At 42.7% G+C, this 14,444-nt stretch overlaps 1 protein-coding gene across 1 annotated transcript in view; it reads left to right on the plus strand.

Moving 5' to 3' along the window:
- Positions 1 to 6,630: 6,630 nt before the first annotated feature.
- The window catches only part of PIK3CB (phosphatidylinositol-4,5-bisphosphate 3-kinase catalytic subunit beta), a 278,272-nt gene continuing 270,458 nt past the window's right edge, over positions 6,631 to 14,444 (plus strand). Inside the window, exon 1 of the mRNA XM_082249418.1 lies at positions 6,631 to 6,704. The gene's annotated coding sequence lies outside the window, so the exon portion shown is untranslated. The remainder of the gene's footprint in view (positions 6,705 to 14,444) is intronic.

Here is a 14,444-nt window from a genome sequence, read left to right on the forward strand (position 1 = left end):
TCAACAACACCATCCTTATTGTAAGTGGCAACGCAAAAAAAAAAAAAAAAAAAAAAAAAAAAAAAAAAAAACCCCGAAACCCGTGTCGCTATGAAGAGAAGGGGGGAAAAAAAAAAAAAAAAAAAAACACCCCTTCATTTACATATCGTGAGAAAAAAAAAACCCGTGTCTTATGCACAATTTATTGTGAAAAAAAAAAAAAAAGGAACCAAAGAGAACCACCCCGTGATTCAGGGGGAAGAAAAAAAAAAAAGAAAACAGAGAGATCCCCTTCGTTACGTACTATGGACCCCAAAAAAAAACCCCTTTTACTAGTATTACTATTAGTGTTATTATGTGTAGGAAAAAAAAAAAAAAAAAAAAAAAAAAAAATTACCCTCTGCTCTATTACCACCCCTTATTCCTTGACTCTCCCCAAAACCTCTCTACTCCCACCCAACATTGTGGGCACTTCCATCAGCTACAGTGCATCATATGTCCACCTCTGGAAAAAAAAAAAAAAAAAAACGTTTTTTTTTTTAAAGATTCACAAAAAAAGCAAAAAGTTTTTCCTTTCTTTGTCCGTGCGTCACTAGGACAGAGGAAGAGAGAAAAAAAAAAAAAAGGAAAGGGGGGGAATCTTCCAGCCCCCCCTCCTCTCCTCGCTTCCACTTCTCATTTATTCTCTTCATTTTCTTCCTATAGACTGGATTTCTGTATATCGATGATCCCCTCCTCTGTTATTCACCCCGAGGGGTCCCATCCAATTAGGGATATCTATGGGTTCCGTGCCCAGAAATGTAAACAGTGCATATTTCTCCTGTATTCTCCGCAGGGTAAAGTAATGTCCACTCCTACAAAATGTTATGGAGAAGGGAAATCCCCACCTATAAGTACAACCTTGCCTCCTGGCTAGGTCTAGTAGTGGCCTTAACAAAGCTCGTCGTTGTAGAGTCGCTTTAGCAATATCCGAAAAATTTTTTATGGGTGTCCCTTCATAATCCAGCTCTTTCATGCCCCAGGCCAGTCTCAGAATGGATTCTTTGTGTACATAACTATAAAGCTTACATATCACATCCCTCGGGTTGTCTTCCGATCTTCTAGGGCCGGACACCCTATGTATCCTCTCTACCTCCAGCTGTGCCGGGAATTTATCCCCCATAATTTTTTTAAACACCTGCTTAGATACATCTATAAGCTGTTCCTGCTTTACCGTCTCTGGTAAGCCCCGAATCCTCAGATTGTTTCGGCGACTACGATTTTCGAGATCTTCAAGTTGTATATAAATAGTTCCTTCACTTTCCTCCTGTAAATCTCTTGCATGTTCCAATACTGTTACCCGGTCTTTAATTAAAGCTATTGTTGTTTCATCCTCTGCTACCCGGTTAGCCAACACCTGTATCTCCTTTCTCACCAACTGCATCTCCCTGCGGTGCGTTTCCTCCACTCGTTCAATAATTTGTTCCATATCCATTTTAGTAGGTAATGCACTCAGGATGGCTTTTAATTCGGCTGTCTGGGTTGCAATTTGGGGGTTTACTAGGGGGCTTAAATCTCCTCTTTGACTCCCGTCCTGCCCCACCAGACTAGATTCTCCTGAAGGTGAGGTGACCCGAGAATCGGTCATATCACTAGTCTCTAGGTCAGTCTGTATCTCCTCCCTCCTCTCTGCCATCTCACCTTCCCTGGTTGTTTTTTTTTGATAAGAACCGCCTTATTTCTCCCTCTGCTTTATTGTTTACCGGCTCTTTTCCCAAGCTTTTTCTTCCCTTGCGCCTTTTCGACAATGTCATATTATCTATGAGACACTGATGGGTTTTCCTTGAATGCAATCTGAACCACACTTCTAGCAGGCTCCTCTTTCTTACTTTGCTGCCGGGTAAGGACTTAACTGCTAGTGAACCTCCAGCAGGTTTTATTTATAGGATAAAGTGTCTGCTCACCTTCTTCCAAGGTTTACCTCCTCGATGCTCCTGCCATACAGCGTCTCGGCGTTGCCTTCCCTGGAGGTTCCCGTGTGTCTCCGCCTAACCTCCCACAGAGCGGAAGGTGAGCAATCTCCTTAGCAGACTGTCACTGGTCCCCTCGGTCCTGCTGCAGGCAGTGCTTTTTCTCTCAAGAGCGGTGAGTGAACAACCTCCTTGGCGGTCCGTCACTGACCCCGCCGGTTCTACTGTCTGCCGAGCTCTCTCTCTCAAGAGCGGTAGTTACACACGCTCCTTGGCGGTCCGTCACTGGCCCCGCCGATCCTGCTGCATACGGTGCTCTCCCTCTCCGGACAAGTGATTGCGGGCTGATCCGACCGTGTCACCGTCGACCCCCCGCGCGCTCCACGTGTAGGGCGTCTCTAAGCTACTTAGCTCTGGTGCTCATTCGGGCGGGGGAGAGAGCGCGAAGCTAGGGAGTTCACGGAGCTCTCACTCCCATGACCGCTTCCGACCACGCCCCCCGGACAGAAGGCTTTCTATCCTAATGCAAAGAATGCATGAAGATTAAAAAAAAAAAAAAAAAAAAAACCTTGTGACTTTACAACCCCTTTAAGCCTCTCCTGGTGTGAAGGAGCATGGTCTGGTGGGCAGCAATGTTTTTGTTATGTGTTCTCTTCTGGAATAAATCTTTTTGAAGAAATAAAGGATTTGGCAGTGGTGCAACTTCTTTTGAATATGATTTTGGGGACATGGACAGGTTCCGCGTAGCCCCAGCACCCACAGCTGGCAATGCAACTGTTTTGAGGTGTTAGCTCTTTGCTCTTGCTTTTACGGATTTTGAGATTAGACACCCTCAAATTTAGAACCCGTCCCAAACATGTCCAAAACCCAATTTAGGTTCTGACCCATGGTCTAAAAAACATGGGCTTAAACAGTTGCCACTTAAATATTTTTCACAATTTGACCATTTACTCACTTCTTGCACTCATGACATTTTCTACTATTTCAGATTTCTCCCAATTTTCAATCGCTTGATCTCTCCAAAGGTAACTCGGCAATAAAAACTTAGGAGGTTTAAACCCTTCCCCTCTCCATTTAAAACTAAAGTTGTTTTGCCTTTACATACACTTTAACCTGGTAAAAATGGCTGTTTACTGCATGTTTATACAGCCTTCCTCATTGTCTAGATTTGTGATTTTGTATTTTACCATAAATTTCCTTGGTACCCTCCCAAGGCTGGATCCACATAGGAGCTCTTCCTAGCAGTTATTTCATGTCCACATTCCTATCTGACAAAAGTACTACAAGTGTCATTTCCTATTGACTACAGTGACATGATGCAGCTATCATCACCTCAGCGTGGCTTCGTCCGTGTGATTTTCAATTTAAAATATCACTTGGCTGAAAAGATCTCCTATGACCGTATCCTTATTGTGCAGACTGAACAGCAGGAAACTCAATCGAAATCACTTAAGGTGCAAAAACCACAGAAATGCTGTTAACCACAGGATGCAGCTGGTGTTATTGAGAGCTCTGCATTGACTTTGATATTCTCCTATAAATAGTATCGAAATATTAAAGATGTACTAAATATTAGACCCTCAAGAAGAACAAACATGATTTATTTAAAAAAGTAAATTGCAATTTGCAATTTATAGCATCAGGCACTGGGCACTCATGTTCTGGCTAAATAGGTCTTCTTCCTTTTTAATCCTTGAGCATTCTGATCGAAGAGAGGAAAAAAATGGATTCTGTTAACCACACAGGCAAGGTGGATGGAGCGATCTTGTTCAACAAATGTCAAATCCTTAAATTGACTTTTGTTGAGAGGGAACAGCCATAGACCAGTCAGATAGTAGGTTGGTCTGATAGTAGGCCGGTCCAGCTGAACCAGCAACATTTTGATCTATGTATGGCCAGCTTTAGCGTAGGCTCATTATTGCGTGGGCACCTTTGCATGGGAACAGCAGCATAACTGCACCCATGAGAAACATGGGTAAAGAGTTCTGGAACCTTTTCACTGTGGTTTTGCGTATACAAGTGTATAACAATGTAATGTATTTAAAAAAATGTCTCTAAATTAACAGTGGCTATCTGTTGCGGTACAGTAATAGGATTACCTTGGGCAAGCATTTATGACGGCCTGCATTAATCTATAGCCAAAATCACTCAAGAGGTAGAGGACTGTTTAGGGAGTACACATGCCGCATATTGGACTTCTCATTCTAATATTGGGCAGAACATCTGTTCATTTTTCCCCAGTGCACTGCAATAAAAGATAAAAGGTGAGAATATTGCATGTAAACAAAATCCGAGGTCAGAACAGAAGCTATGCTCTAACGGCCTTTGTTTTTTTTGTTTTGTTTAGAGATCATACTTGTTAAATCCAGTAGCAGTGTCTTTATTTTTATTTCCTGGCAAGCCAAGGATTCTATAATTTTCCTTTAAATGTAACTGGTGGGCTTTCTGAGTCTGGCACAGGTTCTACCTGAAGAGTATCTTCCCGGATTGCTTTTGCAGTTTACAGTTTGGTTTTGTTTGTTTTAATGTTGCTCAGGCATTCCACAGCCAAATCTGTCATGGTGTGTTATTCTTGTGGTGTTTTGGGCCAATAGGTTTGTCTGTTACCAGTGAGAGTAATTGTAAAGTGTATCTAAACCTAAAAGCGGTTGTATTCCCCCCCCCCCCCAAAAAAAAAAATTGCATCGCATACTAGCACTTTATGAAATACTTACCTTTTGAACAAAGCCCCAACACGGTCGCCTGGACATAGCTGAGGCAGCTGACATGATCCCTCGGCGTCTCTTCTGGGTTCGCCGGCTCCGGTGCTGTGATTGGCTTGAGCCGCAATGACGTCGCATGCGCGGGAGTTCACTTTCCGGCAAGGAGCTCTGAAGGTCCGGCAAGATACGTCGGACCTTCAGAATGCATGCGCCGCTTGTGTCGGCGGTTGCATGCAGGTTGCATATCTCCTAAACCATGCAGGTTTAGGAGATCTTAATTTTACCTACAGGTAAGCTTTATTATAGGCTTACCTAATAGGTAAAAGTTAAAAAGCGGAGTATATACTACTGCTTTAAACAAGCAAAAAATGAATACATCATACCTTACACTTTCTTAGAAATCGTAACTCCACTATTCTTCTTTTTTTTTTTTTTCTTGTCAAAGAAAGTCACTACTTGTGAGATTAAAGTGGAAGTTCAGTAAAAATCTATCTAAGGCTAAACCTGCTCCAATTCTTAGTCTGTCTAACTCTGTAAAAAAATAAATAAAAAATATATACATATAGTTGCCCATTCTAAAGATGCTCTGGTCCGGTTCCATGATCGGCTGTCATCAGCATCTTCAAAGTAGAGGAGCGACAGCCGACAACGGATTCCCCTTAGTAAACCTATGAGTGACATCTCCTAGGCATTTGCAACCGTTGTTGGCAATCTCTCCTCTACACAGAAGCTGTCGCTGGACAGATTATGTGACCAGATATAGGTAAGTATACATATCTTTTCTTTAAAAGGTTTAACTTGAATGGGACCTCCTAGTCCCATGAATCCACCATGTAAAGAAGATAAACAAAGGCAGACATGTAGGAAGTCCAGCCTGTGTTACAACCATGGCTGCACCCATAAACAGTGGAGATATGACTACAGTAGATACAAAGGGACAGAAAGGGTGGTGTTTACCTTTATTTTCACCTGATGATCCTGAAAAAAGAAAACAAATGCATCCACCACATTCAAAAACTAATAAAATGAAGTATATTAGATTTGGGTTTAGATGCACTTTTCATGTTGAGTCTCATTTTATCAGCTTGCAGGATTGTATCAAGTCTGCATAGGTTTTGGTTTGATGTTTAATATTGTTTTGATAATGGTCTGAATCAATACAGATTGATGGTAGTGTAGGTATCGGTTTAATTTCTCATCTTATGTGATCTGTATGTGAGTGCACCAATACATTCATCTTTTATTTAGAAAAGTGTGACGCACTTTTAGGTCTCTGTGCTTTCCAGAAGTGGTGACACTGCTCTTAGGATCTTCTGGAAGTCTCTACAGTCAAAGCCAGCTGCTATTTCTGCTCAACTGCATTTTTCACGAGATGACTGAACTATTGACTAAAGAAGAAAGCTTGTTTATCTGCCTGTTCTAGCCATTACATTTCATATAAGGCAACTGTATGTGCCAGTGTCTCTTTTAAAGGGAAACTCCACTTTCGTGGGGGGGGGGCGTATACAATTGTGACAGGAAATCGCGTCTAAAGGGATGCAGACCCTGCAATTCTCCTCATTAGAGCCCTGCAGGTGCAGCAGCTGGTTGATAATTATGAAGCCAACCCCGTAGGTTTCACTTTCCACATGAACACAGAAAAACAGAGATTTCTTTAGAATAACAAAAGGTAGAAATCTGCAACAAAACTTGTTAAAATCCTTGCAAAGTACACAGATCACCCAGAGGGGAATGTTTTTTTTTTTTTTTTTTTCCTCAACAAAAGTGGAGTTACTCTTACATTATTGTTTGAATAATTGTTAGGGATCTTACAATATTTGTACGCAACAAGGAAACGAGAGAATCGTTTTTTTTTTTTTTTTTGTATTGTTGGTTTGAGTTGTTCCTTTTAACTACTACATGATGGGTTTGACATGTTGCTTAGTTTTCTTGTTTATCTTCCTTCCAGAGATCATTGCCCAGCCGAGCTTCTTCCCGCCGAGGTAGCCATAATGAGCTAACATCTAGTCATGTTGGAAAGTGTCGACCTTTGGAACTGTGTGACCTAAAGAGAAGACACCAACAAATGCAAAGTGTAAGTATGCTTGTTAACTGTAGAAATCCTTGAGAGATGATCAAATCCTGTCCATTACTCAAACCTCTAGTATCTACCCAGAACTATTAATTTCAGGTTGGGGGTGGCACCATTAAAAATAAATAAATAATAGAGAATATTTACTGATTTTGTAGTATTTTTGTCCAGTAGACGAATTCTCACCCAGGAGAAGGTGTCTGCTGTTACCATACCATATTTTGTCCAACATAATTATGCTTACACACTTAAAAACCTAAAAAGATTTGTGAAACAACATAGTCATGCATGATGTGCAATTCCTTAGCAAGACATTTACAGGCTAATAGATGCATCCATCAGAACACTTTTTTAAATGACAGTATTCTTTGTATGCCTTATGCCATCAAGATTTGGAATCCTTGTTTATCCTTGCCTTCAGTGTAGAAAGTTATTTGGCAGATCTGTTAAAAAATCATTCTTGCACAAATGAACATTTTGGCTCAAAATAAGGGTTTTTTATATAGTGTGTCTGTACAAATGGTAAAACTGGCCATACCAGTTACCAGTTCCGTTTGCACAGTTCCATACAAGGTCCCTGCAAAGGGAGATTCTGACCAAATGGGACAAGACTCCGCAGTCTCTGGACAATCGGAGAATATTAAGGCTCCGTTCACACCATGGCATTCCGGATCGCAGGCGCTACTTTCAATGGCACTACAATCGCGGCACGTTTTTGCAGCGGTTGTTGCTCGACGAATTGCAGTGAGATCACACAAACAGTATCGCGTAACACCTGTCACCCAAAAGAAGTTCCAGAACTTCTTTTGAGTGACTGGCGTCCCGCGATTCTGTTTGCGCAATTTATCCGTGATTAGACAGGGCAACAGTTGCAGCAAAATTGCTCCGTGATTGGGGTGCCATTTAAAGTAATGGAGATTGCAACCCCGTTCTGCAATTTGTGCACGCTGGCAGAATCGCAGCGTTCCAGAACACCATGGTGAGACAAAGGCCTAAAGTTCTCCATCCACATACCGATTGGTCTGAGAGCGGGGTAGAGTGCCAGCTGCCAGACACCCTTTGTCTCCCCTAGTTAAAACTATGCAGCCAGGTAACCAACCATCCATAGCCTTCACTATTAGACAATGAAGAAACAGTACACTGATGTCGAGTTCCTCTTTGTTCTCCCCTCTGGTCAGTCCCTCTTCCCCACTGGAAAATGCAATAGATCCCCCGAGTGGCTCAGTGTGCTGCCCTTTTTTCTCTTCAGTTATCAAAGAATACCGTTATCCAAACAAATGAAATAATCAAATGTGTTTTATATAAAAATATAATTGAGTGCATATATAAAAATAGAATTATTGAGTGCATTACTGGATTAAAGTGTGTTTATCTCTATCTGGAGTTAAGCTTTTGTCAACTTTACATTCTTCTAATTCTGAATGGGAGTGAGTTTTTTTATGATTTGGCAGATGATGCACTTGTAGTTCTCTGAGTAGAGTGGCAGGATCTGCATTTCTTTTAGAAGTGATTCCTTCTTCTTTAGAAGCAGCTCACCAAAAAATAACGTTTTTGATGCAGAGGATGCCTTAAGGCTCGATTCACACTGCTGCGACACCATAGTTGTGCGACTTCCAGTGTGACATTTTTGATTGCCACTTGATGTGGCTTCAATGCAACTTCCATGTGACTGTTTTGCAACTTTGGCTTTGACCAATCCAAATACAGAGTGTGACCTATTACTGAACTTGCAAAACCCTCTAAAGGCAGACGACAATGTCGCAAAGATAAGACCAAGAAGATGCAGAAAAGTAGTGCAGAATTTTTTTTATTAAATTAAGACGGGCCTATTGAAATGAATGTGTTTTGATTTGTCATGCGACTGTGTCACAGGTCGCAGCAAGTCACATGAGATGTCTCAGCAGTGTGAACCAGGGCTAAATCTGACTTGTACCTTAGCATTGACTCCTGGGAAAATCAGCCAGCCAATCGCACAAGCAGGAAATTACATTTCTGAAGGCACTTAGTGCACCAACTATGCACAGATCTATTCCAGGTTGCCATATTGCATTTAATTTGATAAAATTATAGATCTGCAGATTAAAACAGAAAGGGAATTTTTAATTGCAGTATGGCTTGTCGCAATTATATGTTACTTTATACATTTTTAATTTGCCGCATTTTATCCCCATGAAAGTGGAGTTAAACTTTAAGGATGTTTCATATATTATCTACTGTACGTGTCACATGAATGGATTGACCTGGTTACTTACCCTTGATCTTGCATCATATGTTGTACAGAGGAAGACAATAAACCAAATTAATAGCGGTCATGTGATGTTTGCTGTATACATTTGCTTTGCCCTTCTGTGATTTCCTGGACCTAACTGGTTGCTGTTGAGTTTTGACAGTTCATCTTGTTCTGCATATTACTCTGTGGTGTTATTAACAATGTAATAGATATTTTCTTTTTACAAGTAATATATCTACCATAACTAATATATCTACCATAACTTATCAAGTGAGATGTAGATTCTATGTATTTCCATAAGTTACATACTTTAGTCTGGTTAGAGTTTGGCGTTCCTCTGCTTGGCTTCCTCAGAAAAGAAGCCGTCCTGTATCTGCCTTTGTTGTCAGCAGTTTTCTACATTTTCTTTGGGTAACCATTAGATAATCAGTGTTTATACAGTCGTGTTTGGACACTGAAAATTCTTTGCTTACAATGTTATGAGCTAAGGAGTGTTCCTGTAACTCAAACTCTAGCAGTAAAATGTGATCTATGTTGCTGCATGTACGAATTCATTATTTGAACTGATGTAAAGATGAAAGAGCAGTTGTCAAAACTGTAGTGTAATTTCTTATAGAATGTTCATGGAATGGCATCTAGATTTGTAGAAAGTTTGTCTTGGCATACAAATTTTGGGTAACTTCAAGGATGCACAGTTAATGTGCAACTTCACAGGGAAGCATCCCAGGAGGCTATGAGTCCATTCAGAAATGAAGTAGGAAATCCCATCAGGCTACCAACTAGAAAGATGGCAGCCCCGGGAACCTAAAGACTTGTGCAAAGAGCTGGCCTGGGTGAGGTCAAAACTGGATCTCTGGACTTGTAAGGGTGTGTTTATTAACAGTCAGCAGTTACAGTATTTGTAGCTGCTGACTTTTATATTTTTATACAAGTGACCTAAGATCCTCTTTAACCACTTAAACCCCGGAGGATTTGGCTGCTAAAAGACCAGGGGGTTTTTTGAGATTTTTTACTGCGTGACTTTAACGGACAATTGAGCGGTCGTGCGACGCTGTACCTAAAATGAATTTGACGTCCTTTTTTTCCCACAAACAGAGCTTTCTTTTGGTGGTATTTGATCACCTGTGCGATTTTTTTTTTTTTTTTTTTTTTTTTTTTTTTGATCATGCGCTATAAACAAAAAAAGAGCGTCAATTTTGCAAAAATAACAATATTTTTCACATTTCTTTATATGAAATTCCCCCCCAAAAAAAATGTAAAAATCAAAATTTTTTAACATTTTCGGCCAATTTGTTTTATGCTACATATGTTTGGTAAAAAAAAAATCGCAAAAAGCGTATTTTGATTGGTTTGCGCAAAAGTTATCGCGTTTACTAACAAAGGGAAAGATTTTTGTCATTTTTGGTGTTTTTTTTAACGCGTAATGGCGGCGATCTGCGATTTTTTTTTTTTTTTTTTTTTCGGTACTGCGACATTGCGGCGGACAGATCGGACCCTTGACTGACATTTTTGACACTTTTTGGGTTACCAGTGACATTACTGCAGTAATCAGTGCTATACATATGCACTGTTACTGCAAAAATGACACTGGCAGGGAAGGGGATAACTGTATTGGAGAGGGAGGGGTTAAGTGTGTCCTAGGGGCGTGATTCTAACTGTATAGGGACATGGCTATTGGTGTAAAAACAAAGATCAACGGTCTTGCATAGTAGAACCGTCTGATCTTCATTTTTACACCAGGGAGAATGACGGACGGCTTGTTTACATAAGCTGCTCCGCCTTTCTCCCTTCACCGGAGCGATCGTAGTGTGACCGGCGGACATCGGGTTCGGCGGTCACACGCACTGACTTGTCAGTGAACGAGCCGCGCCCGCCCGCAATTGGCTCTCAAGTCAGTATATAGTCGTGCGGCGGTCGGCAACCGGTTAAAGGGTTACTAAACCCAGGAGCCTGCATTCACTCTATCTGATCTCCCAGAGTACACAGAACATGGAAATGTAATTATTTTAGTAAATATAAACTGCTAAATACCTTTTCTCAGCAGTATATAGCAGTCTTGTGACTTCTTTCAGTGTCCAGCAGAGCACTGGTTAAACCTTGTAGGGTGAGTTTTTTTTCATTCTCCCTTGACTGTCCTATGTGGCTGCATTACCCCTGACTTTGTCTGTACAGTGCTGATTGGCCCTGTGCTAATCTCCTGCATTGTAGCAAAAAAAAAAAAAAACTCTCTAGCAATACACATCAAACTAAGCATGTGCGAGTCCCTCCAAAGCTCTGTAATATCAGTAGTTGGATTGGGGACAGGAAAAGGAAGATCAGAGAAGACCGGTTCAAACAGGCTTTTTAGCCAGGATCAAACAGATTTTTTAGCCAATGGGGGAAGATTACCCCCTTAGGATCCACAGTGAGTATAACAAGCATGCTTTACTGCATAGATAGACTGATTTTACTGTTGTGGGTTTAATAACACTTTAAGGAGCAAGCACTCCTAAAGACTGATCAGTATTAGTACAGTAAAAGTAAACTTCAGCCAATATGAATAAAAAAAAGTGTTTCACTGACTTAATGATGAGTTTTTACTAGGAATGAGCCAAACCTACCTGGGTTCCATTTAAAGCAGAGTTCCACTCATTTTTGTGTTTAGCTGCTGACTTTTAATAAACACACACTCCCCTGTCCAGCGATCCGGCTGCCCGAAACCTTGCTTCTCTCTCTCTCCTCACCTCTTTGCGGCGCCAGCATTGCAAGTGTGGGCACCAGGCTTTGACAGCTTGTGGCTTCACAGCCGGGTCCACACTGCGCATGCACAAATCCTCTCCAATGATTGGGCAATCTTCTGGGACCTCTGACGTGTCCCAGAATATTGCAAGGAGGGTGGGGGAGAGGAGAACTTCTGCTCGAGCTGCCTAGGTGAATACACTGCTCAAATTAAAGGGACACTTTTTAATCAGAGTATTGTATCAAGTCAAACTCTTGGGATATTGATCTGGTCAGTTAAGTAGCCGAGGGCGTTAATAATAAGTTTCAGCTGCTTTGGTGTTAATCAAATTAACAGGGGCAACAATAGACAACTTCCAAAACAGAATGGTTTACAGGTGGAGGCCACTACTGGTAGCATGAGGTGATACCTGGACCCTAAAGAGATTGCACAGGCATTCTAACTCCTCCAGGATGGCACGTCAATACGTGCCATTGCCAGAAAGTTTGCTGTGTCTCCCACAGTCTCAAGAGCATGGAGGAGATTCCAGGAGACAGGCAGTTGCTCTAGGAGAGCTGGACAGGGCCAAAGAAGGTCCTTAACCCATCAGCAGGACCGGTATCTGCTCCCTTGTGCAAGGAGGAACAGGATGAGCACTGACAGAGCCCTACAAAATGGCCTCCAGCAGGCCACTGGAGTGAATGTTTCGGACCAAACAATCAAACAGACTTCATGAGGGTGGCCGGAAGGCCCAACATCCTCTAGTGGGCCTTGTGCTCAATGCTGGGGCACCATGGAGCTCAATTAGCATTTGCCATTGAATACCTGAATTGTCAGGTCCGCCACTGGCTCTGTGTGCTTTTCACAGATGAGAGCTGGTTCTCCCTGCGCACGTGACAGAGGTGAAAGGGTCTGGAGAAACCATGGAGAACGTTATGCTGTCTGTAACATCGTTCAGCATGACTGGTTAGGTAGGGGGTCAGTGATGGTCTGGGGAGGCATATCCATGGAGGGACGCACAGACCTCCACAGGCTAGACATTGACACCCCTGATTGCCATTGGGTATTGGGATGAAATCTTTGGACCCATTGTCAGACCCTACGCTGGTGCAGTGTGTCCTGGGTTCATCCTGGTGTAAAATGCCCAGCCTCATGTGGTGAAAGTGTGCAGCCAATTCCTGGAGGATGAAAGAATTAATACCACTGTATGGCCCCCACACTTACCTGAATCCAATAGAACACCTCTGGGACATTATGTTTTGGTGCATCAGACGCTGCCAGGTTGCACCTCCGTCTGTTCAGGAGTTTAGTTATTCCCTGGTCCAAATCTGGGAGGAAATACCCCAGGACACCATCTGTAGTCTCAGGAGCATGCCCCGGCATTGTCAGGCATGCATACCAGCACGTGGGGTCCCACTTCGAGTTGCTGCAATTAAATTTCAGTAAAATGGACTAGCCTGCTGCATCATTTTTTCACTTTCATTTTTGGGATGTCTTTGAATTCAGCCCTCTGTAGGTTGATAACTTTCTTTTCCATCAAACAATGTGGCATCCTTTCATTCCGAACACATTACCCAGTCCATACCAGTATAGATATCTAGCATGATATTTTCTCTTACGTCCTCTGACAGTTGCCGCCCATTCATACAGTCTTCACGATTGGGTATTGGCCTTCTCCGCAGGATCAAGCTAGGAAGTTATTTTGTTAATACAACAAATCTTAACATATAGACACACCCACAGGGGACCGTCCCTCTGGCCTATATCCTCCAGCCAGTACCACTCTAATCCAGTTCTTTGCTACCTAGCGTCAGGAGTAGGCTAGGTTTTCCCTGCTGGGACCTAGTGTCTCAGTTTTTTTTCTTGTTTTATTTCTGAAAAGTGTTTTTTCTTTTAAGAATAGCTTTTTATTTTTTCTCACTTACGCTAGTTAGTCAGAATTTGGAGGACTACAAGCGTCAGCAGAACTGGGCCTCGTACTGGTTAATATAGAACCTTATGGAGTCCCAGTCTGCCATCAAGCGTCGCAGGCTTTTGGTACGCCCAGGCCTCGCAACGACAGTGCCCCTAGAAGCGGGGACAAGCCTGCAAAGTTTTTCTATCTTCGCTGGGATGTCTCAACGTCGGAATGCCTGGGGTTGCTAGCATCCTTCCCGGCTGACGGCACCCCCCACCCAGGTGGGAGGTCTACTGTGTCTGAGGGGTGCCCACGTTCGCGGTATGGTGAGTACTACTACCCCTCTGTCCCTGGGAACAGGTTTTTGAGGGACTATTAGGTGGGCCCACTCTGGGGATGGCGGTACATGTAAAGTTTGCTGTAATATCCCCCTCATGGCCGTGGGATGGTCCCCTGTGTCTTACCTTCCCTGTCCCTGCGGGGGCGCTCCTGTGGTTCAGACCGCCATACGGGGGGGGGGGGCTTCTTTCTCCCCGGGGGTGCTCTGTGCAGATTCCGGTGGGGGCCAGTGCGGGCGTTTTCTGCAACGTTTAGTGCTGTTTTGCCCAGCCGCCATGTTTGGTAAGGGCTGGCTGTTTGGCCTCAGAGTGAGGGCAGCGCCCATTTTCCATCATCATTGCCAGCGCTGATCGGGCGTCATCTTTAGTATGGGCGGATGTCCTGTCTGGGCAGTGGCCATTTTCTAAGTGCTTTTCCTCCATTTGACTCTATCAGGCACCATTTTTTTGTGGCTCAGGGCTTGCTTTTGCCTCTAGGGGCGTGAGGTCACTTCCTCTTTATAATCAGCTTTCTGAAAAGCAGCATGGCAAGTATAGGGACACTGTGGGGGGATTTTACTGATTTTCTCTGGCTATATTT

Source organism: Pelophylax lessonae (assembly GCF_965119305.1).
Source record: "Pelophylax lessonae genome assembly, chromosome: 3".
NCBI lineage: Eukaryota > Metazoa > Chordata > Amphibia > Anura > Ranidae > Pelophylax > Pelophylax lessonae.